Below are 24,737 nucleotides of genomic sequence, written 5' to 3'. Positions count from 1 at the left end.
AGTCACCAAAGCCATAGATGAAGGGAAGGTAGTCCACACAGCCTATCTGGACCTAGCAAAGGCATTTGACACAATACCCCACTCAGGCATCACAGATAAGCTATCCAGCTTAAATATAAACCCCGATGTCACAAGATGGGTCACAAACTGGCTCAAAGACAGAACCCACAGTGTGAGAGTTGCTGGAGCCATGTCAGACTCGAAACCGGTCACAAGAGGCGTCCCACAAGGTTCTGTCCTGGGACCGCTCTTGTTCGGTATATACTTTTCCGAGGTACAGGCCAACGTGGGAGGACTAAGGCTCACCAAGTTCGCAGATGACTGCAAACTGGGCGCCATAATTGACTCTCCAGCTGACACAAACATCCTTCAAAAAGGTCTCACAGAGACTGATAACTGGTGCCAGAGCCATGGTCTAAAGCTAAATGTCAAAAAGTGTATAGTCATACCCTTTGGTAAAAACAATGTGCCCACAAATTACCACATAGGCGGTAACCCATTAAGTACAGAGAAAGTAATTAGGGATCTGGGGACCCAAGCTGATAGCAATCTCTCCTTTGACAACCACATTGCCAAATTGGTTAGAAAGACCTTCTACATAGCCCACCTCATCATGAAAGGATTCACATATAGATCAAGAGAGGTAATCATGCCCCTTTATTCATCCCTCATCAGGCCCATCATTGAATACAATGCCCCTTTTGGTATGTACCTTACTTGACACCTGCAGCAATTAGAAAGACCCCAAAAGTACCTCACCAAGAGGATCAAGGGACTCAAGCAGATGCCATATGCTGCTCGGTTAAAAAAACTCCAGCTCTACTCAGTTGCATACCGCCTACTTCGAGGCGATCTATGCCTGATATATAAAGCTATGTCCAATCCAGAATTAATGGACATGCTCCACCTCAGTAAATCTAAATCCCTTAGAGCCACACGCTCGAGGGACTTTAACCTCAGCACAGAAATAAATAGAACTTGCTGGAGGGACAGATTTATAACCCAGAGGCTCCCTTCACTCTGGAATAGAATTCCAATTCATGTTAGGCAGAGCACCTCACTGAATCTCTTCAAGAAGAATCTTGATGAGTGGATTGGGGATCGTAGGTTTTGGATTGGGGATCGTAGGTTTGTCCCGGGGATTACTTCCGTGTCACTATTAGACAGAGGCACAGTAAACTAAACCTTAAAAAGGGCACAGTATACTCAAATGAAGGGGTGGCGTAAGCCAAACAAAATCGGGTTAGGCTTGTAATTGCCCCAGGGCAGATAGCCTAGTATGAACCTATGAACACATATGTGCAAAATATGAACATTTCAAGGATTACGTGCTACAGTCTGTAGTATACTGTGTATCTGCTAGGAGATAGTAAACTTAAATGTAAAAGTTAAGATAATAGAGTTGTATAATTGTATTAATGCACTGTATGTCACATATGATGGTACTAATCTTATCTCTTTTTTTCTGTTACCACAACCCTTATCTCTCTTTTTTATTTTCTTTATATTTATTGTATTGTATTTTATAAATATTTTTATTTTATTTGTATTTTATTTTATTTTAATTTATAAATATATTTTATTTTGTTTATATTTAATTTTATTTTATTTAATAAATAATTTTGTTATTTTAATTAATTTCTTTCTTTAGTTTTTTTTTTTTATTTTTATTGTGTGTCATCAAAATGTATCCATGTCATCCATGTGTACCACATCACTAAATGCTCCACAGCACAGTGAGGTAAGCCAACCGCACTGGATCACCCTGGCCATACTCCAGGTTTGTGCAGATGTGTGCATCATGCACCAATACGCAGCAATGGTGAGCGGCAGCAACCTGCTGCAGTTACCTCCATGCAACGCTGCTTAGAACAGCTGTGCTATGCCAACACACAACAAATGTCCTATAAAGAATTCATGTCATTGAATTATAAGTCTGTCATTTAAAATATATAAAAGTATTAGATGCACCTGGATTTAAACCCAGTACCACCTGGCCACAAAGAGGGATATATCAGTTCATTAACAAGTGCTGCCACAGAGTGAGTTAAGCAGCAGGTGTGTTTCATAGCCTCAACACTAACTGTCAGACTTTAGCACTGCAGCTTACATTTGTGCACTGCTTAGCTACATACAAATATGTGAATCTTGTATGTACATACACTTTGCCAACCATCGTGCAAACCTGCTGCTCACTGTGCTATGGAAATGTACATATTATTCTGTATTACAGCTATTTACTGTCCAGTTCCTGTCTATGACATGAAATTATATGTGAAAACATTACATAATTAGGGCCCTATCTAACAATATGTCACATATTTGCAATACATCCATATGTTGCCACCCCCATGCACTGCAACCCTGGTGTCTCAGTACTTTCTCCACACATATATCACCCAAACTACAAAACATAATATAAAATGTTGTGTGATATGCAATGCACATCGATCTTATAACATGCAGACCTACAACTACTGATCCATACACCTCAAACCCTTTTCTGCAAGACTATGGATGGAATCAGCATATACCTTAACCACAGGGACATAACTGACCTTCAGCACACTTGGCCCAACCCATTTTTTGTCAAGGGTAGATCTTACTTATTGAAACTTGTGGACTTCTTTGATACTGACCCAAAGACAAGGATGAGGGATAACAGAACATACTGCCTATGTGGAGTTATCTAAGGTCTTTAACACTATCACCTTTTCATGTCTCATAGTGAAGATCTCCCATGTGAGAATTAAGCCATACAGTAGTAGATGGATAGCCAACTCACTCACAGACAGAACACACACTGTCAAAGTTGGGGACTGCACCTCCTCCAATAGCCACTTACCATTAGAATACCACAAGGATCTTCGCTGGGCCCTAAACTGTTTGCAAATTACTTCCCTCCAGCTCAGGCAATGGCAGATAGCCTGTGGTTTACCAAGACCGTAGATATCTGTTAACTAGACATACTCATATAGAGTCCCCTAATGATGGTAACATATGACAGAAGGGGTTTACACACAAAAATGATTGGTACCAAACTCACAGACTGAACCTTAAAGCATATAATGCCTCATTGTCCTGTTTGGCAGTGAAGTACCCCTGCTAATTATGTCTACACAGCACCCCCTGTAAGCTCAAATATAGTATTGTGAGACTAGGGAACACATGTTGATAGCAATCTACATTTTTATCACTGTGCCCATAGTGGTAACACACACATTCTGCATTGCACACCTCATGCATATGGACATCACATCCAAGACCAGGGTGGTCATACCTGTACCATACTCTGCCCTTATCTAACCACTAATTGAGTACAATGCTCCCTTCTGTCTGCACCCTACCAGACACATGCAGCAATCAGAGAACACACAGATTTTTGCCTGGGAGAATCCAGGCCCTCCAAAAATGACATATATGGAAAGACTGAAAGACCAGTCACTGTACTCAATATTATGCATGCTGCTGAAAGGCGACCTACTGGTGGCCTACTGGTGGCCTACAGAGCAGTCTCAGACCATGCCCTACTGGAAATGATGGGCATCTGCAAATCAAATGGGACAAGAATAACTTGTCCCAGGGTTCTCAACCTAGCATCTGACATAATAAACAGAACATGCTGGGAGGTCAGATATATCACCCAGTGATTCATACTCCTCTGTAATAGGCTTTCACTGCATGGGAATCAGTGCTTCTCAATGACACTATTCAAGTGCAACCTTGACAACTGTTTGGGTGATTGTAAAGACACCTCTGGTGTGGCACTTATGTCCCTCATGGACAGGGCCAGTTGGCGCTGCTCACAAAATCACTCTTCTAACAATGACCATGTAGCTATGCTTGATAAGGGTACTTATGTTTTTATACAGTTAGGCTTCCAGACATCCTAGGGTCATCAGGCTAGTATCCTCCTATGAACCTATGAAGCTATGAACCTTTGCAGGCCTCCCAACATCTTCTCTCCAACATGGCCTGCTGATGCCATCTACTATACGTTCACCTGCACTCTTGTAAAAGTCAGACTTGTGCTGTGGTGCTTGTATAAAGTACATATTCATATAGAGTCCCCCAATGATGGTAACATATGACAGAAGGGGTTTACACACAAAAATGATTGGTACCAAACTCACAGACTGAACCTTAAAGCATATAATGCCTCATTGTCCTGTTTGGCAGTGAAGTACCCCTGCTAATTATGTCTACACAGCACCCCCTGTAAGCTCAAATATAGTATTGTGAGACTAGGGAACACAATTAGGTAGGAGTTCTATTCTCACTGCAGTCAAGAGTTTGTGTGTGTGTGTGTGTGTGTGTGTGTGTGTGTGTGTGTGTGTGTGTGTGTGTGTGTGTGTGTGTGTGTGTGTGTGTCATAGCTTTTGCTTGACATTACACAGAGCAGTTTTCTCCAGCATGTGGGACACTCCTATATTCTCCTCAACAGACACTGCTGAGGTCATCAGCTATAAAGTGTTGTCTGAGGCACTCCAAATCAGACTTGTGCCATGGCGCTTGCATAATGTTTTGAGTTCTGTAGTCTATGTACTTAGTTAAGTAGGGGTTCTATTCTCACTGCAGTTAACTGGGAGTGTGTGTGTGTGTGTGTGTGTGTGTGTGTGTGTGTGTGTGTGTGTGTGTGTGTGCATATGTGTGTGAGCTCTTGCTTGATATTACAGAGAGCATTTACACCAGCATGTAGGACACTGTTATATTCTCCTCAACAGACACTGATGATGTCATCAGCCATATCAAATATTTGGATATCCAGTACTCCCACCATGGCAGGGTCAGACACTCTCCTGGAGGCCAGGCAGAAGTAATCTTATTCTATACAAGACAAATTACAATGACAGGGGTTGTAATCTTTCCACATACATCATTGCATGGTGTGTAAGCCCTGTGTTAGCTTGCTGAAAAAGCCCTGTGGTCTGTCTAGATGCTTCATGTGTCTGGTGAGGTGCATGCAAAAGACAGCATTATAATCTATTAGTGTTCTGATGAGGTTTGAGTACAGTGCTGTCATACAATCCTAAAATCTGAATATGATGGCATGACTTATGACGTGCACAACATAGGCTTTCAATATCAGTGTGGACACTTGGTGGTTGAAGTTCAGACTGCTATCTACATGTGTTCTTAATGCTTGCATCACTGAGTTTCAGCATAACTGGATCATTGTCAATGCTGTGATTAACATGGAATTCCACTTTTCATACAGACAACATAATAAGAGACACATTTCTGCATTTATTTCTAGATTGTGTGCCCTTCTCACCATCCATTTGTCTGTGTTAGCTCCTCCTGTACTATGTTATCATCATTGGTGGACTCAGTGATTGCACGCAATATGCAAGAACAGCAAACCAAAGGCCATATACTTTAGCCTGGCCTGTCGAGAAATAGATTCCAAACAGTGAAGACCCAAGCACAGATCCCTGGGGTTTGCAAATGGTGAAAGCTCTACTGGCACAGGTTGATTCACCAACTTCCATGGTATGTGTTCTGTCCATGAGCCAATTGGCTACCCAACCACTGATGTAAGGCTAAATTCCCAGCTGGGAGAGTTTCTCAATGATAGCTGCATGGGGGATTGGGTCAAAACCCTAGACTTGATTACGATAGGCAGTTTGCACTGTCTTACCTTCATCCAGTCCTAACACACAGAATCAATGGGCTCTGACAACATCACAGATCACATAAGGCATGACTCAGCACATACACCTTCCTGATATGGTTGAAAATATACTTCAACACACCCTATGTTCCCATACAAGGGTGTGCATCAACATGCGTCCATCTGAGTTGGGGGGGGCAGCACCTTATGCATGCAGGTATAGAGACATCTTGAATCTCCTCAGCTGTGAGGTAGAACAATATGTCATCATGGACCTCTTCTACATGTACACTAGTAATATACTGGTTGTGTGCAACAGACCTGTGTGAGTTGTTAATGATACATCATGTCTGTTACATCTGATAGATGTCCTCAAAGAGGTAATTGAGGGCATGCATGATGACATCAGTATCATCTTGTGGTACTTGATCAAGTCTAGGCATTTGATACAAATCCACACTGAGGTATTCAATCAAAACTGTCATATATGGCCATAAACAGGTATATCACCAAATGGGTAGACCAGTGTATCACATAAGTGGCATTTCACTATGCTGAAATGTGTGATGTGACCTATATCTCAGTTCCAGTGATCAGATCCATACATCAGGGCTGCCTGCTAGACCCTTTCCTGTCTATTTGTAAGTGATCGACTTCACACATGAAATACACATCATGTGTCCAAACAGCTGCCTGAAGGACTACATATTGTGGGCAATCATTGGCTCCAACTGTGATATTAGTGTAATACATACAGTATCAACACATAACAAAAAATGCTGCCAAAGCCAAGACAACACCTGCATTGACAAGAAACATGGGGGGATTTGTTAAGTCAGGGAACAAATGTACCACTCAATATAATGTGGACATCACACCCTATAATCAGACCGATAGGCATGTTACCCATGTCCTGGGGTAAATGGTAAGTGATACATTTACCAGCATGTGGTCACAGTGCTGACTACTCCCTTGAATGTAATACAAATACTGGGTAAGTGAATAACATCTACATCGAGGCCATAACGCCTTTAGGATTCCCACGCTTTATAACACTGATAGTTGTGTACAATGCACCATTCTTCATGTACCTCCCTACACATCTTCCAGTGATGTGTTACTGAAATGTACCACCTTTGTCACAGTGAGCTGTCATGCATCTTAATGGACATACCTAGGTATTTTTTTCTGTGAAATATACACGGCTGTCTGATGGTAAAGAACACCACTCAAGTTGTTACACCAGATGCATGTGTGCTACCTGTTCAGCTTATGCACACACTACATACATAGGTGTTTGACAACATTAATGGCATGTATATCGTTCCTGCCATGCACATGTCAGTTAGCCTGTATTGACCATACTGTCACATACAGCTATAGCAGTATCCCTCATAACACCTCCAGCAGATGTTACAGTGCCAGAGGATAGTGTGTGTGGATTCCCTCATAGAGTGTAGATGTATCATAACAGATGTTCAAGTGTGTGTGTATGCAGACTCATCTCATATAACTTTAAATCAAATATGTTGTCGGAGGCATGGGATTACTGGTGGTATTATTCTGATATTGCCCATTATTGTGGTTGGTTCTTGTAATGTTTTCCTTGAGCATTTACTGTGCCCACCTTGCTGGAGGTCTCTGCTGAAAGTACACTCATTCAGGCATATCAGTTTGCACGGCTTCACAATATGCACCCCCACCTCAATTGTATGTCAAATTCCTGATAAATGCCCTCTGCATTATTTATGTAAGGATGCTTATCTCACACAGACATCCTCCGCATTGTTATGTCACTTGGTGTGACAGTCACATAAAATACATTTTCACTGTATAGTCCCTACTGTACCATATACGTTTGTTGTTGCTGCTACAACCATCTTCCATTGACATGCCCTCCTCTGCTGTGCATTAAGTTGTTTCACCTGACTTATTTCCCTATGTTCATTCCTTCATTGCATCTGTGTGTCCCCTATTCAATACACACGCTTCCCCTGGGTGTTCATTTTACATGGCAGTCCATGTCTCATTACAGCACATTTACAAATCTTCAGTACAGAATGCCAGGAATGAAATATCACAATACTCTGCACTGTAGATATACTGTCCTTTACTGTGTTTGGACCATATATTTCACATTCATACCTCTCAACTGTCCAGATATTACCAGGATGTCCAGATGTGTTCCTTATCAAATTTGCGGCTTTCAGCCATATCACTGGGATGATCTCAAGACTGTGTATCAGTGTTATATATATACTTGAGTTCATACCTCTCAATAGTCCTGATTTGTGCAGAATGTCCAGATTTTATCTCATATTTTTGATTTTTGTTCTCATAACATTTTGTTTTTGTGGCAATTCATTGGCATGTCATTGAGGACTGAAGTCAGAAACTGATGACAGACATTTGAGTTTCAAATTTCATGCTCTTCAGAAAATTCATGCTACTGTACAACCTATTCTAACCCTTTTCTAAGTTTGAAAGAGCAATATTAGAATTTGTGCCTGTTTTCAGTCCTTTGTCTCCCCATTATTTATGGCTTTGTCGAGATTTCTTCCTGTAAGTGGTTGAGAGGTATGTTTCAGTTTCATTCTGTCACATTTCTACGTGACATCTAAGTCAAATATGTCCCTATTTCTGGTTAATCGTCCCTGCATTATGTTGACCTTTGTGCAGATGTGTTGCACTAATAGATCGACAGTTATCTGTGAAGCTATGGGGATCATAGTGGCATTCCGTGCAAATCCACAGATGTAGGTGCTCTGCTTTAAATAGAATTGCTATCTGCATTTGCTTACATGGTTTCCTGGCCAGCAACACTGTTGCCACCCATGAAAGCTCGTTTAGACATGGCACATAGCATTAATATGCATTTTGTAATGCTGCAAGCTGCCACTTGCTGTACACCACCATGCACACACATAACTCCATGTAAGCTTCGCGCGGAGGCCACACGGAGTTTATTGAATCCCGGGGTGAATATCAAAACATCGGTTAAGAATAATTACAAGTTATATGACAATGATTTAATTGTTACAGAAACTTTAGCTAGTTTACAGGGAAATTAAATGTAAGCTAGTATAATAAAAACAGGAATTATAATATGAAGTAAACAGGCTTATGGTATATTTAGTGAGAAAGCCAGGGCAGACAAATAGATAGATGTAAGGAAGTGATTGAAGAAGGGAGGGTAAGGAGATGAAGGTATGAAAAGGTATTTGTTTGGATTTAGGGATATAGTTTATCCTAGTGCTGAGCAAGAACAGAGCCAGCTTTTGGCAAATAAGTCTTTCAGAATGGTTTTGAAGGCTGGGAGGGAGGGTATTAACCTGCTGAATACACAAAAGGAGTTCCAGGCCTTAGGGGCATGGTGTGAGTATAGACAATGCCAGCAAATTTGATAGTTTGTGGACAGACAGGAGTTTTGGGGCATTGGACCATAATGATTGACTGGGAACATAGTTGTGTAAAAGATTATTTAGTACAGAACAGGCAAATGGATGCTGGATAATTTTGTAGGTGGTGAGAAGCTGTGTTTATGTTAGTTACTGGGGAAGTTCTAACCAATTTGGGCCTTTTAGTACTACACAGTGGGTGGTTTCTGAAAGCAACATTTGCTGGAAATTTAGCAACTTTGTTATAGCATTATTTAAGTTTTGATTTTTGTGTATGTGTATATATATATATATATATATATATATATATATATATATATATATATATATATTTAGGTTCACTTCAGAAGCTCGAAATAGTGAAATCTCGAATTTCAGTATCTCGAGCCCAAAAAGTCGAAACCCCATAATAAAGAATGTTTAGAAGCGTGAAATTCAAAACCTCGAATACCGGAGGTTTTGAATTTCGCCCTCCTAAAGTTCCGCTATGGCCATGTATTCAGGTAAGTGTGTGTGTGTGTGTGTGTGTGTGTTAAGGGGCTTTGGTAGGGGCTGTAGTGTTTGTCAATGTGTTTTGTTGCTGTGATGTGTGTGTGCGAAGAGAAAGTAGCTTGTGTGGTGGTGTTTTGTGCATGTTTGTATGTAGTGCGACCTCGGAGTGAGAATATTTAAGTAGGGGGGAGTGGGGGGTGCAGGGGGGCTTGCTTTCATGTAGTAGAGTGATTGTGTGTTTGTGTGGTGGATGGTGGATGGTGTTTGTGTGTGTGTGTGTGTATGTGTGTGTGTGTGTGTGTGTGTGTGTGTGTGTGTGTGTGTGTGTGTGTGTGTGTGTGTGTGTATGTAGTAAAACAGCGAAATTCAAAAGCTCTGGTATTCGAGGTTTTGAATTTCGCGGTTTTCAGTTTTCATTGTTTTGTGGATTCAACTTCTTGGGCTCGAGATACTGAAATTGAGATTCTGAAGTGAATCCATATATATATATATATATATATATATATATATATATATATATATATATATATATATATATATATATATATATATATATATATATACATACATATATATATATATATATATATATATATATATCCATTTATCTATCTATATATCTATGTATATCTATGTATAGCTATATAGATATATAGTTTGATAGATATATTTATGCACATACATATATATATATATATATATATACGTATATATATATATATATACATATATATATATATATATATATATATATATATATATATATATATATGTATGGGTTACCCTTATATTATCGAATGTTCAAATGTTCGACAAAGTTATAGTTGAAACCATATCATTGAACATTTGAATGTTCGGCAATGTAATGGTAAGATAATACGGTAGAAATAAAATAAAAACAGTGTCTATAGCAAGCCTCCTGCAACCGCCACACCCCCGTTACCGGAATATACCAACTTCGAGATCGCGATAAATTGCGGTCATGGCAAATGACTGAATGGACATATCCAGACAGAGCAGAATGGGAATATTTCCCATTACCGCACTGTAGTGCGATCTCGGAGTTGGTATATTTAAGTAAGGGGTGTGGGGCTGCAGGGGGGCTTGCCACCCTGCTATACACCTTTTGTTTTGCTTAATTTATTTATTTTTTGTTAAATTTACATTGTTGAACAGTTGAATGTCCGATGATATGGTTTCGGCCATATGACTGCTGGACATTTGAACATTCAATAATGTAAAGGTAACCCATAGATATATATATATATATATATATATATACATATATATACATATATATGTATATATATATATATATATATATGGGTCTACTACTAATTACCGAAACGACGATTCCCCGACAGAAAACTCACCGACGCCAGATGACCGACAGGTAAGTGTACCGACAGGGTGATTTGCCGACAGCAGAAAGACCGACAAGGGAATGTGCGATCGCAACGCGGTAAGTGTGCGATGGTGACGGAGTTAGGAGCGGTCAGGTAAGTGCTCGAGATTGTGGGATGTCGGGTAAGGCTGTGGGAAAGGTGAGTGTGTGTTCGTGTCGGAGGTATGGTTTGGGTAAGGTAAGTGTGTGCTAGTGAGGGACTGTAGTTTAGGGATGGGTTAAGTGAGTTAGGGTTAGGGTGCAGGTAGGTGATGTGTGCGTTAAGTGTCGGAGCTTGGGCTAGGGGTGGGTTAAGTGAGTTAGGGTTAGGGTGCAGGTAGGTGAAGTGTGCGTTAGTGTCGGAGCTTGGGCTAGGGGTGGGTTAAGTGAGTTAGGGTTAGGGTGCAGGTAGGTGATGTGTGCGTTAGTGTCGGAGCTTGGGCTAGGGGTAGGTTAAGTGAGTTAGGGTTAGGGTGCAGGTAGGTGAAGTGTGCGATAGTGTCGGACCTTAGGGTTAGGGTTTGGGTCAGGGCTAGTGTGTATGCAATATAGTGTCGCGTGTTGTTTACGTTCCGTGTGTCGGTGTAATGGTGTTCGGTGTTTTGCGTTGTCGGGTTTGTGTCGGGTTTGTGTGTTGTCGGTCATCTGGCGTCGGTGAGTTTTCTGTCGGGGAATCGTCGTGTCGGTAATTAGTAGTAGACCCATATATATATATATATATATATATATATATATATATATATATATATATTTTTTTTATTATTTATTTATTTATGATTTGTTGACCGGGAAAGTCCAACTAGGTTCCACAGAGCCTGTTTTCAGTGGAGGCCTGGGGAGAAATGCTCCAGATGCATGTCTTTGGAATGTGGGAGGAAACCGGAGTACCTGGAGGAAACCCACGTGAACACAGGGAGAACATGCAAACTCCACGCAGAAAGCACCCCAGCCGAGAATCGAACCGGTGAACCTCTTGCTGTGAGATGACAACGTTAACAGCTGTACCACTGCGCCGCCTATATATATATATATATATATATATATATATATATATATATATATATATATATATATTCACTTTATAATCTCAAAATACTGAAATGTCGAATTTCAGTATATCGAGACTATAAAGTCAAACCCACAAAACACCGAACGCCCAAAAATGTGAAACGTAAAACCCTGAAGCTCAAAATCCCGAACTTAAACACAGCATACACCACACTACAGATACACTACACTACCAAAAAAAAAAAAAAATAGAAACATAACAACACACATCTACAAACCTACACTTCAAATAAAAAGGGAAAAGCCCCTCCCTGCATGCCCCATGTGAGGGGCTGCTCCCCTCACTTATATATTCTAACTCCGAGATCACACCAAGCACTAAAAGACAGCAAACTCACAACCAGACATTCTACAGTCCCTCGCACACACACACATCACATACATATAAACACCACCACAGTCAGCAATTAAACACTCTTTTACCTGCCTAATCTAACCCACATGTACAACTTCCAAACGTACTCACATACACTCAAACACTTACCCAAAACCCTTACAAACTAGTTACTTTCCTTATATTCCACCAAAATCCACACATAAAACCGCACACCATCTACACATACACTCCAAGTCACGTACCGTTAAAGCATAACCGCAAATTTGACATATCCGGACTGGGGGTTATGCACTTTCACTAGTTTTCAGATTCGACTTTAGGGTCTCGAAAAATTGAAATTTGACATTTCAGTATTTCGAGATTATAAAGTGAATATATATATATATATATATATATATATATATATATATATATATATATATATATATATATATATAGATATAGATATATATGTATATATGTTATTTTGTATTGAACTGGCACAGCATTGACATGAAACACTGAAACAAAGACCATCAACACACTGTATGCATGTTCAGAGGATTACCCTGGAGTGGCTAAACCAACAGCAAGCATTTTTGCAGGAGGCCATTTCTCCCTCTACAAACCCTGCTAATTTTGTATACTAAGTCCAACATTGTACAAAACTTGGGGAAAGTGAATATTCCCCTACGTGGGATTTGTCAGTCTCTTGCATAAGTTGACCATCTGTTTCTGTTGACCAAATGGTGATAACCAAACAGATGTAGATATTGTGCTGGTTTAGTACAAAATAATCCACCCATATAGTTTCCATCTCCAACAGGAAGGATCTTTCTTCTCATCTTCTTTAAACAGCCTCTTTGTGGTTAGGTACTACCCACATAGTATCCTCATATTTTGGTCTCTTAGAACAGGCCATATTTGTAATATTATTGCCATGCTCAGGTTGACATCCATGATTTTATATGTATGTATAGCTATTCCTAATTTCAAAATATGGTTTGTAATTATTTAATGTTTCTATGTCCTTTCTTTCCCATACATCTCTCTCTCTCTCTTGTTGTTTGTCTTTCGGCTTTTTCCCAGTAAGGGGTCGCCACAGCGGAACTTCGTTCTGCTAATGATTGGCAGTAGATTTTTTACGAAATGCCAAGGTGCCAGCTCGATGCCCAACCTTCAACGAAGGCACGCCCATTTACGCATGCATGTCTTTCGAACACTACTCAACCACGGGGAGGGCATGCAGACTCCACCCAGAAGGCACTCCCAAGCCAAGCCGAGAATCGAAAGGGAGAACCTCTTGCTGTGAGGTAACAACGCTACCATCGTACCACCACTGCATTTTATATATATATATATATATATATATATATATATATATATATATATGTGTGTATATGACACTAATCATTCCTTTTTTAATCTGCTTTTTAACTGATATCTACTTTTGATATGAGCTTTCCATCTCTTTTATTTCTTTGGCTTTTGGGAAATATAAGACGTTTGGAAAATCAAAGATGCTAATTATATGGACATGTACCACTATTTCAAGGAAAATTCAAATTCTATTTGCATGTTTTGGCATGTTTTAATTTTTGGGTAATCTGAGCTTCCATCAGGTTCATCACTTAATATCTGATTTCATTTTTCATTTCATTTTCAATGTATTATATCCTTCTCTAGTATGACCCATTTAACCTCACTGTCCATATTGATGATAAAAATTCTTCTCAGCTAAAATTTCCACCCCCTTATACCTCTCTTTTAATGTCAGGTATCCATGCTTCTCCTGTTATGGTCAAGTCTTTATTATTCTGCTTGTACACTGTTAGTTAAACTTAATATGTTGGTTAGTGTTAAATGACAAGCAATATGTTGTAGATATGGCAATATGTGCTCAACACTCAATATGGCAATCCCCATGCCCCATACTCCATTTTCATGTTAGCAGTTAGCCTCACAATATGTCTTCCTTCCACACCCCCAGATTTAGATTTTCAGTTATATGTTGAAACTCTTGTAAAGTTTCATGCTTATATGAAATTGATAGATTTCCAATGACATTTAATAAGTTAAAAAATTACTGCACTGATTTACTTGTTTACAATGTCAAGCAAGGACATGGCTTTCTAGAATGAATCTTATATAGTACTTTTTAACTATGCAGAGATTTTTTTTTCATATCGTGAATTGTATGTCTGACTGCCAAGCCTGTGTAAGTCAGAAAAAAGTTTGCTCATTTCTCATATATTTCCACAGGGTCTATTACCCTTAGTTGATCCTAGTCTCATCACTACAGTTTTGCTTTCATTACATTCAGTTCATATTTTGCAATATCTTAATTTCTGGAGTAATAAATTCATCTGTTTGTTCACTCATGCAAAGCCAGCCATCTACATTCATTAAAAGCAAACATTCCCTCTTTATGTTCTGTATTTTTGCTATCTTCATTGCAAAAATGAAGAGGCCTGGGATAAGGGACAGTCTATCTGGTACCTTTATAAATGTTCCACTCTATTAGACCACTATTTCTTGAAAACATACAGTCTCATTTAAGGAAATCAAATGGTTTCCTGTTTTTATACCATCTTTTTTGACTCATAGCCGTACAAGTTGCCACTGTCCACCAGGTGTCTGTCACCTTTCTTCCTTGTATTACACCTCTTGCTCTTGTCCTCTATTTATTATTTGAGATAGAATTTGGTCCAACCTTTTGGCCAGCATTTCAGTATATAGATACAAGAGTCATCCTCATTTGGGCCATAACTATTCACTATCTTCCATCTCTGTTACTTAATTATAGCTTGTCAGATCAGCCATTGTCCTGATTCATTCATTGCCACTTGTGTTGTTCTGTACCGATAAATCATTTATTAAGATTATTGCTACCCAGACATTTCCCATCTCTTGGTTTATGATTAGCAAGTATTTTATAGAATATTTATTCTTTGCTTTGACAAATACTTAACTTTTAATTTAGTTTGTTGTAAGCTGACTATTTGACTATTTTTTCTAGAGTCTCTTTCAAAAATATGTTTCCTTCATATTGGATGTGAACATTCACCTATGTTCCATGTAAGAAATCTAACCATTTCCTGCATTGAAGAACTTCTGTGTTTCATTGTGAACTGACCCACTTCTCTCCATTTTTAGTTAGACTTGTCTTAAACCTTGGGCCATATCCTCCATGGAGGTCTTTGTGTAAAAACAATGTCATTGTCTATGCCTTGATAAAGCCTTGATCAGCAGACTTTACTGACAGCAAAACTTCCTCAGGTGATTATCTAACAAATTCTTTATACGATCAATGTAAGTATCTTAAAATTCTAGGATACTTCAACAAAACAGAGATAATAATCATTTTACATTCCACTAATCATTTATAGCATAGCTTTTAAATAACTAACACTCCTGTAAAAGTGTTACAACAGCTTGTATTCACTACTCTCTAAACGTGGAATGCTACCTCTCATAAAATGAAACAAATGAGAAAGACATGAAATACTTGCTAACAGCTTAATAACAGCTTTAACGAGGAAGCTCACAACATGGTTTAATATGTCACTTCACACTTGCAAAAGTAGTCTGATGAATTATTGTGACTATTTATCATGGATATCAGTTAATAAATCTTAACAATGAATGTGTGACATACTCTTTTGATGTGGAATTATAAGGAACATAGACTTTTTAAGACTAAAAATGAGGAATGATCCTAATTGTGAGGTACACTTGAAATGTACGCTAGCATTACCTGTCTACTAACATTATTTTATATACATCAAACACATATACTATACAGCATTACATTTCATGCATTTTCCCCACTGAACTTGTATTATATAATGAATACACTCACACATAAGGTAACCAACTCAATTTATGTTTGATAACTCTGTTATTAATGCAACAAAACATTTTCTCTTATAGTTTAACTTAACTGTTTGCACAAAATTGGTGTAAATACCCTATAAATATTCTATTTGACTCCAAGTACATGTGTTGAAAGTATGACATAACATAAACTGGCACTTCTGATTGACTGTTTACTGATAACATTTATAAATATATCAGAAGACTGTTTAAGACTGTGGGGGGAATTTATTGAAGCCTACACAGACTTTTTTTTCCATGTAGGCATTGTGGCACACTGCTTACATGAAAGTATGCAGGTTTGCAATCCAGTGAACAGAGTTGGGTGGTGCACACGCACACACCAACACGGAATTATCCATGATATGCAAATGACCTCATAAGCAGGTGAAATGCATGTAAATGAGGGAAATTGAATGATTCAGCAAGTGGATAGGCAGTCCTGCAGACCCCATATTGGTGTTGGAAGTATACACGGAAAAATTCTGTGTACAGAAATTTAAAAAGAGAACAGGGGCTGCAAAAATGTAGTTCGATGGAGAAAAATAGGATAGCAGACACAGATATGTGCAAAATATCTACCATGTGTCCAAAACTGTATGGGAAATACTTTAAAATAATAATTTTTTTAATGATCTGTGTATGCTTGCACAGCACGCCTCAGTGTGCACACATGCTGTTATGAAAAAAAAATGATAAAATAGATGGTAAAAAACAAATTTTGTAGTATGTGACAGTAATGTATTACAGGACCCTGTGTGGAGTATCTGTAATGGTAGAACGGTACTGCTGGAAATGAGGCAAGGCCTGGAATCTTGTAGTTTCCAGGTTGTGTGTATGGATCCCTATGTAAATTAGGTGCGGTTACTGAATAACACATTATGGGTATCAGTGTCAGCAGATCCCATTCATGTAGGCACAGAACCATGTTGGTGTCCAGAGAAGAGGTAGCTGACATCAACAGGGGAGTGTGTCTGAGGACTTGTAAGCTCATTGGAACTCAGCTGCACCAGTTTGCGTGGTGCACTGCTGTGCTCAGCAGGGGGGTGTGTACATTGGCTGCTAAAATTTGTTTGCACTGTGCTTTGCCATGCTGAGCATGATCTTTCAGGGGGGTGTATGCAGTGACTGCTGAGCAACCTTTGCCTTCGCTGTGCCTGGTTTTGAGGTGCATTGCTGAACTCAGCAACGAGATGTGTACATTGGCTGCTAAGCCTTGCTTACATTCAGGGCATGTGTTTGTGTGGTGTGCCACAGTGCTGACGGAGGAAGGCTGTCCAAAAAAAAAAAATTGGCTAAGAAAGCCAATGGTTTATTAATTACAGATGCTGATGACCCCTGTTTCAATTAAACTAGGGCCATTGACAGTCTGTGATGATGTACTTGGCAGGTGGAATGCATCCTAGAAGGCAATCACACAGGCTGCAACTACAGCAGAGCACTATAAAGGTTGTATACACCCTTTAATCAGATTTCACACCCATACTCTGCACCAGTGGAGTACAGACTTGGGATCTTTAACTGAAGGAATGCTAGGGCCTGCTGCAGGTCTGCTACATCTGTATGTGCTAGATGATGAGGTCAAGGCTGCTGGTGCTGTAGCTGATAATAGGTCTAGACTGAGAAGGAGAAGAGATTTCAGGCCCAGAGTAACCTTCCAGGGGCTACATGAGTTGGAGATTGTAGAGCACTACAGGATGGACAGGGACATGCTACAAGAACTCACAGAGCTCTGCCACCCTCAATTTGGACTCACAGCCAAGAGAAGGGAACCCATCCTAGTGGAAACAAAGGTATGTGTAGCTGTTAGGGTACTAGCTACAGGTACTTCCCAAGACCAACTGGGGACATGATGGGGGGGGGGGCTCATAGGCATCAGGATCCAGGGTACTCCATCAGTTCCTGGATGCTGTGCTACCACATACCAATGAGCACATTTATTTTCCTCATATCCCTGAGGGAACAGCCAGCAGTATGCAACACTTCTACTGTGTAGCACACTACCCTGAGTTACTGGGTGCTATAGATTGCACTCATGTACACATCAAGGCACCACTCGGTGAGCAGGGTAGAATCGACATCAACTGCAAGGGGTATTACTCCAATAACTGCCAGGACATGTGTAATGCCCATAGCATTATAATGAATGTGTGTGTTAGCAGCCTGGCAGTTATCATGACTCCCATATATGGCATGTATCACAGCTGTCAAAAAAAATGAATAGAATAAAAAACGCTCTCTTTATTAAAAATCAAAGCTTTCGGGAATGCCTTTTCTTCAGTTTTTGATTAATACATTTAAATTTAAAAACATATATATATATATATATATATATATATATATATATATATATATATACAATAAATCTCCACCACATGACACAGCCATCCTATAAGAACACACTACAAATGTTTAAATCACTTGATTAATAAATTGCCCTTAAAGGGGAATTATACTAAAAACACTAACAAACAACATATCACACCTATACTTTTCATTAAAAAGTTATAGTATATATCCCCTTTAAGGACAATTTATTAATGAAGTTATTTAAACATTTGTAGTGTGTTCTTATAGAATGGCTGTGTCATGTGGTGGTGATTTATTCATTTTTTTTGATGATTGTCGTGTAAAGAATAGAAGAAACTTAAACTGTAGTTGGATTTGGACTTTTTACGTATCACAGCTGTACCAGATGTTTGCTAGGGGGCACATCCTGCACAACCATTTACTGGGGATGCTGGCTATACACTAGAACTGTGGATTTTGACACCCATCAGAAATGCACACACACCCACAGAAGAATGCCATAATGAGGCACACATCCAAACTAGGAACATCACAGAGTGTGTGTGTTTGGGTTGCTGAAGTCATGGTTCCAATGCCTTGATATATCTGGTGGAGCCCTGCAGTTCTCTCCAGCCACAGGTGCACAAATGTTCACAGTATGTGCTATGCTACTCAGTATGATCCTGTGGAAACAGCTGCAGCAGGATCAGCAAAGGGAAGGGATACACAGCCCCCCACTAGTGCCTAGGTCCCCATGGCTACAACCACAGGGGGACTCAGAGGTGGAAACCCCTGAAGATGTCCTTGTAGGCAGACATAGGCATGCCTAGTATGCCCTGGCCTTGGCCAAGAGAACCTCTGGCCTGGAATCATCTTGTAAGTACAGATAGTCCCACTGGGGATTCTCCTACACTTAGCTAACTTGAGCACAAGTCAGTTGCCTCTTCCTCACAAAAACCTGATATGTGGAAATATATCTGCACATACAGACAATTACCTATACATATCTGTCTGTCCCTACCCCCTCACACATATTTAGTGTATCTATCAGTATGTATCACATATACATAGGATAATGATATGTATATAGGTATATAAATTGACTCTCCACATATACCTACCTAACACATGAACAAAATGTACACACTCAGCAACATTTACAGAGACATCCCATTATATACACACACACACACACACACACACACACACACATATATATATATATATATATATATATATATATATATATATATATATATATATATATAAACAAGCAAGCCCCTGAGTAGACAAGGGAACCAACTGGATTAAATCAATAATAGTAAAAATAAAAACAAAAGTGGTTCCACACGACAGGAAATTATTGCAGAAGAAATTTATTGCAACAAGTAAGCACTTTCGCGAATAGCATTTGCTTCTTCAGGCTGCTTAAAAGACAAAATAGCACACACCCTTATAAATGCTCATTCAACCAATCATGCTGCAAATAAAGCCTAATTACTTTAACTTACAAAATGCCAAATTAGTTAAAACAGCACTCTGCAAACATTTTAAATACATAAAAAATGTATGTGTAAAAGCATGAATACAAAATTCTATGTCTAAATAGCAGAGAATAAACAAGTAGGCTTGTCAGTTGTTACATAACATGGTAAGCTATATTAATTGCTCATAAATTCCAGTTAAGTATAAAAGCAGTAAAATAATAAAACTAATACAACAAAATACACCTCTAAAACATGTCTCACTCAAGAATTGCAAAGCAAAGTCTTTTGTGAGATTATACCTAATACTATACAGAACTATTAATACACATAATAATCAATGCTTAAGGGCTCTCGCCTTCAGAAAGGGTTTAAGGGAAACCGTATTGTTTAGACCTGGAGGTTTATCTGCTTGAAGACGTATGATCCACTTTTGCTCAAAGGATTCACTTCTATTACTCAGATCACATTTTCTTAAAGTTTTGTGCATAATATCCAAAACAAGAAACTTAAACTTATGGTCAGTACCTATTTTGGCTGCATGGAGAGCTAGGGCACTAATTTCTTTAGCATTCCTAATATCTCTAGTGTGTTCTAGACCTCTGTCTTTTAATACCCTATTCATTTTGCCTACATAAAATGAAAAACACACAATACAATAGCAGAAATACACCACATTACTAGTATGGCAATCGGCATAGAATTTACTATCTATTTCAAAACCAAGGTGGAGATTCTTAAAATGTCCACCATTGTGTATATGTGTACAAGCCGCACATCTCCTACACATATACGTCCCCATTCTATCTGACAGAATATGTGGTGTTGCATGCTGTGTTTTATAACATAGTTGTCTCTTGAGGGACTGACTTATTATTCCTAAAGGCAAAATGGGGTTCAGGAGCTATAAGGCCTTCTAGCTCATTCACAGTTGAAAGAATATCCCACATATCCTCAGAATGCTGAGGTTGTCTGCATTTACACATCACAACAGTTGTCCGAAGGAACCAGACCAAGGCCACAACAGTACATAATCCACTCACCCACAGACTCCTGTGCCTGAGGAATGTCACCTTGTAGCTAGACACAGGTGAGCAGGTGTTATAATGTACAATGGTATTAATGCATGCCTTGGATAAGCCATATTGCCCCTGGCTACATGGTTGCTTATCTAACTGCAAGCAGAAACATATAGCCATACTGGTAACTGTACACACATAGCAGGAATATTAACAGGTACCCCACTCCTAGGACACTAGATACAATAACAGTACCAAGCAATATCAGTCTGTAGGCCACAAGTGCTGCCTAACACAAGGATACTTTGTGTACTCCACAAGTACTGTGCCTGCAATCCCATATACAACTGACATAACCTGTGGCACATAGGATAAGTACTGCAAGCTATAGTGTGTAATAGTAGATAGGCAGGGGTTCTAATCTCACATCAGCCAGCTCTCTCTGTGTATGTATATATGTGTGTGTGTGTGTGTGTGTGTGTGTGTGTGTGTGTGTGTGTGTGTGTGTGTGTGTGTGTAAATATATCCCCTTACAGCAATATGGACATGCCCATATGGGGCATCTCCATACAATGGTTATATATTTTACAACCCTGTGACTAGCTGCTGGCCTCCGCATTGCCCTCCACTACAAGGCCTGCTGATGTCATCCACCTTAAGAGTGCTGTAAGACAGTCTAATATCAGATAAACTTTATGGCACATGCAATAAGTACTGTGAGCTATAGTGTGTAATAGTAGATAGGTAGAGGCTCTAATCTCATATCAGCCCACTGTGTGTGTGTGTGTGTGTGTGTGTGTGTGTGTGTGTGTGTGTGTGTGTGTGTGTGTGCGTGTGTAAATATATCCCTTGCAGAACTACAGACATGCCCATATAGGCCTTCTCTGTGCAATGGTTATGCATTTTATGGTCTTGTGACTAGCTGCTTGCCTCTACAATGCCCTCCTCTACATAATCATACCTTATGTCCACCACCTTTCTGACCTGTACACAGGATATTTGTAGATGTGACAACTTGTTCAGCACACCTTCAAGATTTGTAAGTTCAGAAAACCCAGGTGACACGTAGCAAGGGTAGCAGACCTTATCACAAAGTATGAATGTATGATGACTGCTTCCATTGTCCCTGATAGACTGTTTTACACATATGCACTCTGGGAGCCATACATGTATACTGCTGTACTTTGCTGATGTCATATGTCTGTTGTGCTACCGTGCCATCCTGTGCCATTGTATTGCTACCATGTGTTCATAGTTTATCTCCTCAGACTTCTGGAATAGAAATATACACAGGTCCATGACACACTTGTCATTATGTGACACTACCCCCAGTCCAACATCATGCAACAGAACTACACAAACTGTGATGTGTAGTCATGACACATGCCAGCATACAGTACCTGTTGCTTCCCACATCAAGTGGCATGGAAAAACAATACTGCACAACATAAGAACATGTCAATTAATATATACACCCAGTGCATCAGACACATAATAGCATTTCCATGCATTGATGGCACTGATGGCAGGGATGTGCCACAGGTATCATCACATGCACAGGGTGTGGTGTGGGGGTGCTGGAGGCCTAGGCTGTGCCAAACAGTTGACAGCATGTGTGTGAGTCAGGAAGGGGTGTGGGTTAGATGGGACATGGAGATAGGCCATGTGTGTCTGTTGGTGACCTGCATGTGACAGTGGTGTTTGTGTGTGTATGTGTGTGTGTGTGTGTGTGTGTGTGTGTGTGTGTGCACAGTCAAGCCCAGTGTAGCCCTACACTTATGTTTGTTGAGCAGCTGTGGACCGTACATGGTAGAGTGCACAGTTCAGCATCTCCAGCCATGAACACAAGAACTGGCTTTGCCAGGAGTAGCACTGACACCACCATGCCCAAGGTCAGATGTGGAGCTAGTACCTGAAGGTGACTGGAAAATGCTGGGGATGTCCTCCACAGGACCACCCAGGACCACATGCCCATGGTCTGCCACTTTCTGGTTTAACAGCATACCTCCCTCTGTAGCACTTGACGTACTGCCACTAAAAGAGCGTGACTGTGCATGGCCATGTGGATACTCAGTAGATGGGGTTGCTGACCTACTTCCACGTGTTCTATGCCCAACACCAACCAGATGCTCCAGCACAGACAATGTGTGATCTAAGACAGTCACTGTCTCTGCCCACAGTCTATCCACTGCATCAGTGAACCAATCCAGGGTGTCCCCAATGTGGTGGAGGCAGTCACCAGATGTCAGACTGTGCTGCATCCATAACCCTAAGCATTTGTCTGGTGTTACATTCAGAATGTGCCTGTGCCTCCATGATGGCCTGAAACATGCACTGAGTGACCTGTGATGTGACACCTGCAATAGGTGGTGGATGGACAGCAGTCCTCCTACAAGCACCCCTGTCAATCCACCTGTATGGGACTTCACCAGCTCTCTGGCTACAGACAGTGTCTACACTCAGAGATGCCATAGTTGCCACAATTTCCTGTTTAAGGTTGCCACCCTCTGACTTTCAAATATCTGTGGCCTCTGAGGGCTGGCTATACGCAGGCATACTGACTGTGTGTGGTGACAATGGGGGCAGAAGAGGGATTTCAACATCTGGGACATATTCAGCCCCAGACAAACCCACATGTGCCTCACTATGGCCACCATCATCATCAGAGTCCGATGAGACACTGACATCAGATTGTGAGGAGGACAGACTCCAACACCCCCAGTCATCTGTGAAAACCAAGACAAAAGCAGTATTTTACTACCTGCATTTTTATGCATGGTACACCACACAGATTCATACAAATGAGGATCCACAACTGCATTATAAGTCTCACATCTTCTCATGCCCGCTCACATGCACAACAGACAACCTCACACCAACATACACAGGCAAGTCAAGCTCTTTATAACATGCACTTCAGCCACATCCAGTTAAAGTTACCAGTACAATCTGCGTATAAGGTATGCAATATGACACTATGCATGATAGAACTACAAATAAAACCCAGTACCCCTTTCTTGAGAATGATGTGCCAGTACTAGTGACACTGCCTCAGGTATGTACCATCTCTTTTTTGTGTTTGAACAGTCATCTGGGAGTAATTGCCTCATGTATACTAGGCTGTATAGTCACTCATAACTGTAAGTGCAAGCATGTCGCTGGTCATTCAAATACATACCTGTGATTATCTAGTCTATGAACCATAGTTACCTGTTCCAGAATGGAACATACAAATATTCTACTCTGGCTTAACACCACATTTGTACATAGGGCAATATGGCAGCCCTTAACTTTCATAGCGTATATATGACCCATAAAAAACAATATCACACTTACCATGTACAGGACCATGAACGTGGGGCACACCTGATGGACCTATGAAAAGGTGAGGGAGAGCTATTGTCAGTACCACCAAATGTTGCAGCACTACAAGGAAATATGTGCATATATCCACATGTACAGTAGCTAATATGATACTGACTGTATTGCTGACATTCTGAGCATGTGTTTACAAATGAGTGTAAACCCCAACCCCCCAATGCAGACAGACCTGACACCCTTGTACAGGTTTGTATAGCCTGCCACAATGCCTGATACAGTATTACAGTGGTCAACCCAGTATGCTTACCCGGGCACTCCTCTGCTGTGGACACTGTGGCACCAACCTCCATGATGTATGGTGTGATGGATGCTGGGAGCTGTCATGTGTTCCTAGGTTTGCCAGGAATTCCTCTGTGGTCAAGGTGGTTGTTGCATTGCAGGTTCTCCGCCAGTGTCAGCATGATCCCTGGCAACAT

Source organism: Protopterus annectens, chromosome 14.part0 (genome assembly GCF_019279795.1).
Source record: "Protopterus annectens isolate FY-2018-M chromosome 14.part0, PAN1.0, whole genome shotgun sequence".
NCBI classification, from domain to species: Eukaryota; Metazoa; Chordata; order Ceratodontiformes; family Protopteridae; genus Protopterus; species Protopterus annectens.
The sequence above is the reverse complement of the archived record's forward strand: the minus strand, read 5'-3'. Positions refer to the sequence as shown.